The 9,721-nt window shown below is 37.3% G+C and overlaps 1 pseudogene; it reads right to left on the minus strand.

The window, feature by feature from the left end:
- Positions 1-7,811: 7,811 nt before the first annotated feature.
- On the minus strand, positions 7,812-8,855 carry LOC101442158 (zinc finger and BTB domain-containing protein 44-like; annotated as a pseudogene).
- Positions 8,856-9,721: the final 866 nt, after the last annotated feature.

The raw sequence follows: 9,721 nt of genomic DNA on the forward strand, positions 1-9,721 counted from the left end.
CATTATTGGTGTACAAAAATGTTATTGATTATTGCACATTGATCTTTTAACCTGCCACTTTACTGAAGTCATTTATCAGCTCTTGAAGTTTTTTGTAGATTTCTCAGGGCTTTCTATGTATAGGATTATGTCATCAGTAAATAGTGACATTTTTACTTCTTCCTTTCCAATGTGGATGACTTTTATATCTTTTTCTTGCCTAAGTGCTTGAGCAAGTATTTCTGATACAACGTTAAATAAGAACATTGAATATGGGCTTCCTTGTTTTGGGAATGGTTGCTGTATTTTATCAAATGCTTTTTCTGCATCATCTATAGACATGATCATGTGATTTTTAAATTTTGATCTGCTTATATGGTGTATTACATTGATTAATATTCTTATTTTGAACCACCCTTGCATGCCAAGTATGAAACACTTGTTCTTATGGTATATATTTCATTTGATGCAATGATGAATATGATTAGCAAATATTTTTTGAGGATTTTAGCATCTAGGTTCCTTAGAGAGATTGGTCTATAGTTTTGCTTTCTTGTGGTATCTTTGGGTTTGGTATTAGAGTGATGTCAGCATCCTAGAATAAGTTATGCAATGTTCCCTCCCCTTCTATTTTGTGGAAGACTTTAATCAGGATTGATGTTATTTCTTTCCAAATATTTGATAGATATCACCTGTGAAGCCATATGGTCCTGGACTCTTAGTTGGAAAGCTTTAAAGCCCCAGAAATGCGTCCATATCACACCTCTTACAATATTTTTGCATCTAAAGTCTTTTTTGCCAATATTAGTATAGCTACTCCCACCCTTTTCTGATTATTGGTTGCATGTAGAATTGTTTTCCAGCCATTCACTTTCAGCCTCCTTGCATTCCTGGTTCTAAGGTGAGTTTATTGTAGACAGCATATAGATAGGTCATATTTCCTTATCCATTCTGCCAATATTCTATGGCTTAATTTTCAGTTTAATCATGTAATTGAAAAGAATACTGCAAGGCATTTCTAGTAGTAACGTTATTTGTTAATCAGAGACAATGACTAGGTTTTATCAAGTTTACTGGTCAATAGTTTGGGTTGGCTGTAGTTATATCAATGGTATTTCCATTTTTGCTTTTTTTTTATAAAATACTTTCCATTTTTGCTTTTCTTTTATAAAATACTTTAAAGCTTTCCAATTAATAAATTGTAAGGGAGATACCCCAAAGATAATCTAGAAACACTTGAAGTTGGAAGCTGTCCATAGACTCAAGAATTAGACAGAATTAACTCTATAAAGAGTTAGCATAACAATTAGCCCATTGGAAATACAGATCTTTTTCTTGTGATTGTACACTTAAGGGAAGGAGAGAGAGCATAGTAATGGTTTAAGTAATCATGTTAAGAGAATTCAATATTGAGATAATCCTAAAAATTTTTTTTAAATTTGTATTATCCAGGATCCCAAGTTCTAGAAAAATGAGAAAAAGGGAATTAACAATAAACTCAAACACCAATTACTAATGAATTTTTTTAAACAAATGTTTGAGTCCATCCAGAGGTTTACAAGTATACCTGAGTTCTGGATCTTTGGGTGGGTCAATGGTAATGACTGCTTTTTGAGTGAGTGATGGAGAATCACCTTGTAGGATTGGTTATGCCTTGATTCTGGTATGATGGATCCATGGTTTTAGGTCCTGTAACTGAAGAGAAGGATGAGTGACAAGCAACACCCATTTGGGATTTAATTGTCCTTGTTCTTCATGTACACAGCCATACTCAGTCTCCAGGTTGGTAATTGTGTAAAGGACTATAAGTGGAGAAATGAAGATAGTTGGAAGCATATTTATTTTTGAGTTAGGATAGCTTATAAAGATTTCACATATTGTATGGTGGCTGGTTCATAACTAGATGCATATTGCCAGCATATTCAACTTTTAGAAATGGCTTTCTATAGATCATTTCATAAGGGCTTAAACTTAGCACACTTCAAGGTGCTACTCTTACCCTCAGGAGGGATTTATCCCATTTCAGTTGTGTTTCTATGCAGGTTTTTGCTAGATATCCCTTTAATGTTCAGCTCATATTTTGTGTTTTCACTGTGGATTGACGCCATAAGAATAGCATAGTCACTAATGAATACCCAGCACACCTGAAACATCTTTGACTACTTTAGAGATGAGAGGAGCGCCATTGACACGGAATGGAGAAAGGGAGTCCAAACCTAGGAATAATTTCCTCTAGTAGACATTCAACCACTTTATAGGTTGTTTCTGTTTAGCAAAGTTTCCATCCATCCTGTAAACTTTTCAGCAAACAGTTAAAGATATCTAAAATTTTCTGGGGTCTTTGGCATCAGAGTAAAATCAACTTGCCAGTGTTCTCCACCCAAACTTCTAATATTGCACTCCTTTTGTTTATGTGGGGATTTGGTGTGGGCCAAAGATTTACTTGAGTGTGAATCACACATTGGTCAGTTGTATTTTGAATCATTCATCATAACTTGGACCCATCAGGAACTGACTAATCCATTTTATACAGAGTTTCACATCCATAATGATTTGCTAAAAATATATTATGATGAGTTTAAGGAGTCCATGTGGGACAATAATTTTATGTATATCCTCAGGTTTATTACTACTTTCTAACCATCTTTGTTCTTTTAAACTTGTAAATTCCCCTTCTTTGTCCCTGCCAAGCTTTTATTGAATATTGAAGATTCAAAAATCTTTCAAGCTCAGGTCCTTGTTCAACTAGAAGTAACAACAGGAGTTTTAATAAAACATGGCAAGAGTTGTAGAAGGGGTTTCGTTCTTGGCCACTTCTTTTGCTGCTTTATCAGCTAGCTTATTACATCTAGCATCTTTGCTATTATTAGATTGATGTCCTTCAGAGTGGAGGACCACCAGTTCTTTTGGTTGTAAAACTGCATCTATCATATTTGTGACATATTTGACCTTAGACTTTTCCTTTGAACCACAGCCATAACCACATTATAGTACTTCACGGTATAAATATGTTGTGATTTCACATTTTCTATTCTAAAAAATTGTAACATGGAACCCATGTAGCATAGTAAAACCACATGTGAAATATGACTATGGATGAAATTGCACATATGAGTTTTTCATTGGAACTGAACAAATATTTGTTACTAAAAAGATTTTAGTATCATACAAAAGCACCATAATGCTAAGTGAAAGAAATGAGACAAAAATACTGCATATAGTATGATTCCATTTATATAAAATATATTCATAAGTCTATTTAAAAGATAAAATTAGATTAGTGGTAATGTAGACCTGGGGAAGGACTGCTAAGGAATGTAGAGTTTCACTTTCTTGGAGGAATGAATTATTCAAAATTTTGTGGTGATGAATGCACAACATTGTGATTAAGCTAAAACCCAGTGATTATACACTTTGAATAGATCATATAGTATGTAAAATATATCTTAATAAAACTTTTAAATAAGTGCATAAATACTTGTGCAAGAACGAACAGAAGTAGCAGATATGTACAGCAGGGGAAGCATAGAGTGATTGAGAGGTGAAGAATTTTCTTGTTTTTGTTTATTATTAATGTAATGAAAATGCTCTAATAATGATTGAGATGATGAATGCACAGCTATGTGATTATACCAAATTCCACTGATTGAAAAAAGACTGCATCTAGTAGTTGCAGGATTAAATCTTTATGTTTAATATCTTTGTTGGTATTGGTTAGAAAACTACACTCTTTCCAAGTAGCTCCATAGGCATGCAGATGACAAAAGCATATCTAGAATAGTATATATATTTTCTCTATGTCCTGCATTCAATAACAAGACACTTAAAGAACAATTAATTCACCTCTTTGTGCTGAAGTTCATGGAAACAAAGGTCTGCTTCTAGTATTCCAGTGGGAATGACTACTGTGTAGTCTACCTTGTGCTTTCCATGATTCGTGTAACTGTTCCCATTAGAGAAAATTTCTGCTGGGTGTGATAGTGGGACATCAGTCAATATGTTAGTAGAAAGCTCTGGGTTCTGGGCTTCTCTGTTCTTGACTTATGTCACATAAAAGAATTTAAGGGCATGCCTTAGGGTAGTCAAGGAAGAAAGGAGTTTAAGAAAAAAGAAAATGAGAAAAGTACCTAGTCTGAGTCATGGACTGTGGGCATGTTCCAGAGTGAGATGTGTGTGTGTGGTCCCAGTCCAGGCCTTTTAAAAGTTTTGCTCTTCCTCTTCATAATGTTTGGGCAAGGCCCCTGATGTTTGCTCTTCTGCTTGGTTGTTCCACCTGTTATCCCTCATGGGCCAATGGTGAGGCCTTTTTGTTTGATGGGATCTGGGGCTCCCCCTGGACCCTGAATAGGATCTCATTCCAGTCTTGTTCCAAATGGGATTCTTGTGGCTGGTGTCTTCTGGGATCTCTCCAGCTTTATTCTTGGCAGCACTCTTCCTTCATGGAGTTTCCAAATGTGGTTTCATGACCACATGTCTCTTGCCCATATTTTTTACCAGGTCTCAGCTGTGACTCATTTCTCTTCCCCCTAAACTAATGTGCCTCAAATCCAGGATTCTAGAGTATATGTCAAAAAGAAGTTACACACAATCACATCTGGAAGTTTTCTATTCTGGTGTTTCATGTAATTCAGGTAGTAAGTGGCCAGGTTGAGTTCATCTATAGTTTTCAGAGTGGCATTTGGATTGTTTAGTAAAATGGCTTGATATTTGCTAAAATGGGGGCCCACTTTTTGTTCTAGTGTAGTAAGAATGTAATATGGGGTGAAACCTTATATGGGAGAGCCCAGTGAGAATTCTGATATCTGGAGAAGTTCACAGGTGGGAACTACAGCTAGCAAGCAAGCTGGCCATACTCAGGTATAGTTGAGCTGCTTTGATATGTAAACAACTGACCTGATATTTCTTCCAGATTCTTGCACTAGTTGTCCCAGTGTAATGCCTTATCATTCATAAACAAGCAACATAAATTCTTTCATTAGATCAGGAGTCTTAGGGCTAGGGCTAATAGAAGCTTATCCTTAGAATCAAGAGAACATTCTGGGTTCCATTAAAAGATCTTTATCTTCCCCCTTTAAGACTCCATATAGGGATTTAGCAATGAGTCCAAAATTTGTTATCCAGAGCCTGTGATAGGCAGCCATACCTAGAAACCATCTAAGTTTTGGGGCTCTGACACTTATTGAAAGATTTCATTTTTGCTGGACAGCAGTGCTCATAGTCCTTATGATAATTAAAACCCAAGGTATTTTACCTGGGTTTTGAGGGAGTGGGCTGGTGGCTGAACTTTGACCCCTGGGCAGAGGGAGGAAAAGTCAACTAATAGGATAAGAAGATTTTCAAACCATTCCCCTAATTTGTATTCAGCCAATCTGATGCTTCCCAGCTAACATACCCTGTTAACACAAATGCTAACCTAGCTTCCAAACTTCAGTGAATGCTCTCTTGCAGAACCCAATAACTAACCAATTAGAGCATTGCAGCTTAAGTCTCCAACCCCAGGGTGGCTGCACAGTGAACCTGTATCTAGAAGAGCCCCAAAGCCCTGGGCACACTTCCTTCTTTGCCCTGGGTGCACTTCCATTGTCACCTTGGCCAGTCTTAAGCTGTAACACTGAGGGCACTTCCATACTCATCCCAGCCAGACTAACACTGTGAACTCAAGCCGTAACACTGAGCTGTAATCAAATAAATATCTTGTCACTGCAATAAGGTCACATTTCTTCATTCTGAATTCTGTTTGAACCAACAATCAAAAGTGGCAATAAAATATTTGAGTTTTCTTTTCAGGTACTTTATATACTTTCTGTCAGCCTCTTTATCATTTTTTTGTTTTGATTTGAGGCTTCCTGGGTTTTGCTAGCTATGAGTATATCGGCAGCACTCTGAAGGAAATGTCCTTTTTGGAGGCATATGCTTTGAAAGTTCTTGGACAATATCAGCCCAAAAAGAGTAGGAACATCTTTTAACACTTGTGGCAATACAGTCCAATAATATTGTTGTGTTAGTCTGGTATTGGTATCCTCCCACTCAAAAACAGAAAGCATTTGTGATTCTTTCTCTAAGGGCATGCAGTAAAAAGCATCTTTCAATTCTAAAATAGTGACCCAAGCTTAATCATCTAAAGTCCTGACATGGAATATATAAGGATTAGACACCATTGGGTGGATGTCTTCTACCACTTGATTACCACCTTTAAATGTTGCACAAATCTCTACTTTTGTGTGCCAGGTTTCAGGACTGGAAAGATAGACATGTTAAAGTCTGACATGCAAGGTCTGATTAGGTCCCAACTGTAGAACATTTTTTTCTTTATTTATTTCTCTCCCCTCTCCCCCATTGTCTGCTCTCTGTGTCCATTTGCTGTATGTTTTTCTGTGCCCGCTTGCATTCTTATCAGCAGCACTGGGAATCTGTGTCTCTTTTTTTTTGTTGCTTCATCTTGCTGCATCAGCTCTCTGTGTGTGCAGTTCCACTCTTGGGCAGGCTGTTCTTTTTGTTTTTCATGTGAGGTGGCTCTCTTTGCAGGGCACATTCTTTGCACAAGCAGTTTCCCTATGCAGGGAACACTGCTCCGTGACCTGGCACTCCTTGTGTGCATCAGCAGTATGCATGGGCCAGCTCACCATTGCAGGTCAGGAGGCCCTGGGTTTGAACCCTGGACCTGCCATATGCTAGGTAGGCAAATGCTCTATCAGTTGAGCCAAATCCACTTTTGACCAGATATTCTTTTTTTACCTTTAGAATTAATATAGTACCAACTTTGCTTTTGCTACAAAAACATTAAAATATTGTTAACAATAGTCCATAAAATAATTAGGTATGTTTTTCCCATGTACCACCCCATTCTTAACACCTTGAAGTAGAACATTCCTTTATTTATCTTATTAAATACAATCCTTATCTATTTCCAAAATCAATGCCATACATTCCCAACATTTTCCTCCAGCTATTTTCCAACTAACATTAATCTTTTTAGACTACTCATTTCAGCCACAATCACATCCAAAAACTAAAAGTGTTTGTTGTATTCATTATAATGTGTTACTATCATTTCCAACCAATACATATTTACATTTGACCTCATTATAGTATGTACATTGACTGTCTTCTCTCCCTTCTTATCCCATTTCATCTCTGAACAACCTTTACTTCATAGTCCAGCTCCCTAAGTCTACACATTGTATTTAGTTCCTATCAGTGTGACCATGCAATATTCCTTCTTTTGAGTATGCCCTGTTTCTTTCAATATATATTCAAGATTATTCCATGTTTTCTTGCGCTTTCCAAATTGATTTTTTTCTTAGAGCTGAATGGCATTCCATTATATGAATACAGTAAATTTTGTTTATCCATTATTCAGGTGGGCGACACTTAGGTTGTTTCCCTCTTTTAGCAGTTGTGAATAATATCATATGAACATTAGTGTGCAAATATCTGTTTAGGTCATTGCTGTCAGTTCTTCTGGATATATTCCTAGTAGTGGGATTGCTGGATCATATGACATATCTATATTTTGTTTCCTGATGAACTACCAGATCATCTTCCACAGAGTTAGAAACATTTTATACTCCCATCAACAGTTAAGGATTGTTTCTATTTCTCCACATTCTCTGCAGCACTTGTAGTTTTCTGCTCTTTTTTTAAAAAATGGTGTTTTTTGTTCTTTTACATTGAAAATAATTCACAATTCATACCTTCTGCTTTTGGCCCATCAACTGCTGTTTAACTGTATTTTCTTTCCCAATGTGTAAATGGGAAAAATATTGTAATGCTATTAGCATTTTTTTAAATCCAGTTGTTATATTTTACCCTTGTTTATATTTCAAAGGTATCTAATGGGCACTTAAAAACATTTTCTGAGTTGTTTTTATTGTATCATGAAAAACACAGGAGACATTACACCTATAGAGGAAGAAAGACAGTGGACTAATGAGAAGGTCCTCTTGAACTTGCACACTTCCTGGTATTGTCTGCTGATCACTCAGTGAAAAGTGAGATGCACTGACAAGCTGGGACACTTCCTCATCATTTAACATTTGACTTTGATGCAGACATCTTCTTCCCTGCCCAGAGGCAAACTAGTTATTGTGCTCTCACAAGTCATATAATTGGCTAATTTCCTACATGGTTCAGATGTGCCAGAAAATTCTTGAGTCTGGTTATTTTCTGCATGCTTAACATTTTCAGACAGCATCATTCAATCACCTCCAAAATGTAAAGTCCAGGGAAAAGCTAAAGAAGAGTCAGGTAGTTGATTTATACCTTCTGAGTAGGAGGCTGTAGAACTCAATACTTGGGGAGAACTTGTTTGCTACACTTTGCAGGACTTTCAGGGGGCATAACTATGTAGGTTTTATACGAACAGGAATGATTCTTTCTACCACACAACACTGAAGACAAAGGAAAAATGCTTCCATTTCAAGAAGTAAAATTGCAGTTGGAAACTTTTTTGTCCCACATCTAGACCCTTTTCTGGTTTGCTGTTGGGTGTATTCCATAAAATACTTCATTTCATGAACTCTGAATAGGGGCTGGCAAATTTAAATATTTACATGCACCTGACAACAGCTAGATCATCAGTAATATTTTCTGTGTTAATTGACAGAGTACCTGTGTAAGCATATTCTGAAAGGGGTAGAAAGCCAGTCACTATAACATGATGTAAAGCATTCTTATTCTCATCCTTAGCTAGACTCAGAAGCTTGGTGCAAAAAATCACTGCAAGCCATTAGGACCACCTTTTGTGCCCAGAAGATTTTGTCCTGGATACATATAATGATATTACCAAAATGTCCATCATTTTGCAGCATATTTAGCTTTCCAAGCATTTCCTGGCTGTGGGAAGAGAAGCTATGAATAAATATTTTCACACCCATCTTCTCCTTCCTCTTCTACAGATGCTTTTCAAAATGTAATGAGTCAGAGGTGTCCTGTGACAGTAGTGCAGGGCCCTTAGTCCTACTGTTCCTGCTCCTCTTTCTGCTGGGTTGGGTGGTGACCCAAGGGAGGGCAGAGGCCCTATCTCATGCCACTGCACAGAGGCTTGTGCATGACCTTGGGCGGGGGCATGGTGGCACATTCCTGTGGGAATTGTGCACAATGGGTGGTGGTTGTGCAGCCTAGCTGGCCATTGGAATCGAGGGGAAGGAGGAAGGAAGTGGCCCAAGCTGGAGGTGGATTTGCTCAACCTTGGGCAGCATGCAGGTAGAGTAGCACATGGTCTAGCAGAGCTCGGTGGTGATGGGGAGGCAGAAAGAGGGGAAGATAGGGGAGCCACTGCTGCACACGTGGGCTCCACCCCACCACTCTTCTCTTGTTCTTTTAATAATGGCTATACTATATGTTGGGAGATGAGTGTTGGTGTGCAATTTCCTAATAGCTAATGATGTTGAGCACCTTTTCATGTATTTTTGGTGATTTGTATTTCCACTTCAGAGAAATTTTTGTTCAATTATTTTGCCCATTTTTAAAATGGGGTTGCTTGTCATTTTGTTGATAAATTGTGTGATCTCTTTATATACCATGGAAATAAATCCCTCATCAGGATAACTTTTCACAAATTTTTTTACAATTGATTAGGCTGCCTTTTTACTTTCTTTACAAAGTCTTTTGAAGAACTGAAGTATTTAATTTTGAGGCAATCCCATTTATCTAGTTTTTCTTTTGTTGCTTGTGCTTTGGGTGTAAGGTGCAAGAAACCATTACTAGCCACAAGATCTCGAAGGTGTTTTCCCACATTTTC

Source organism: Dasypus novemcinctus, chromosome 30, assembly GCF_030445035.2.
Source record: "Dasypus novemcinctus isolate mDasNov1 chromosome 30, mDasNov1.1.hap2, whole genome shotgun sequence".
NCBI classification, from domain to species: domain Eukaryota; kingdom Metazoa; phylum Chordata; class Mammalia; order Cingulata; family Dasypodidae; genus Dasypus; species Dasypus novemcinctus.